Raw genomic sequence first — 968 nt, forward strand, 5'->3', positions numbered from 1 at the left:
TGTGGTTTTAGTTGTTTTTGATATAGGTAAAACCGGACAACACTTGGAAGGATTTCTTGAACGGTTCAGCTAATCCGGCTAGTAAACCGGACATAACTTGTGCGGATTAGTGATAAACCGGATAACACTTGAGAGGACTTGTAAGCGGTTTAAAGGTATCCGGCTGGTARSRACTTRGTAACTTGATCGGATATTGACCGGTTTAACCAAATCCGGGTGGTAAGTGTGCGGTTTAGGAATCCGYTTGGTAAGTAAGCGGTATTTGTCTCTTGAACGGTGTTTGACTTTTGAACGGTGATTGACTTTTGATCGATTTCATATCTTTTCACTTTGATTGGTACAAGTGTTTGAATTCTTTGATCGGTTTAATAAGTTTAACTTTTGATCGGTTTAATAATTTTGACTTTTTGATCGATTTAGTAAGTTTGACTTTTTGATCGGTGTAATAATTTTGACTTTTTGATCGATTTAGTAAGTTTGACTTGTTGATCGATTCATCTTTGACTCTATACCTTGTGYGGTTTATACTAGTGCGGTTTATGTTCATGTGTTGACCGGATTTCTAATCCGGATAACGTGTTAATTTTGTCCATCTCTTTGACCGGACTTGTAAACCGGACAACTTGTGCGGATTGCTAATCCAGACAAGTATTTTTGTGCTTAATTGTCTAAGTGTTGAATGTGTGCTTATTACAGTTTACTTTTTATGAGATATATTTTTGTAAACTGATCTTTTAAATTCAAACTTTGAATTGCAGTCGATCTTAGTTTTTATACAAACTTCAAAGATGAGCTCTAACGAAGCAATGGCTATTGGTACTGATACCAAGCCACCAGTACTTTTTCGAGGAGATTACAATCAATGGAGAGACAGATTTTTGAATTTTATTGAAAGATTAAAGGAGAACTAATCATACAATCTCTACTGGAAGGCCCTGCTGAATTCTTTATTGACATAGAAGCTGATC

Source organism: Cynara cardunculus (genome assembly GCF_001531365.2).
Source record: "Cynara cardunculus var. scolymus isolate 2C chromosome LG 2, CcrdV1, whole genome shotgun sequence".
NCBI classification, from domain to species: Eukaryota; Viridiplantae; Streptophyta; class Magnoliopsida; order Asterales; family Asteraceae; genus Cynara; species Cynara cardunculus.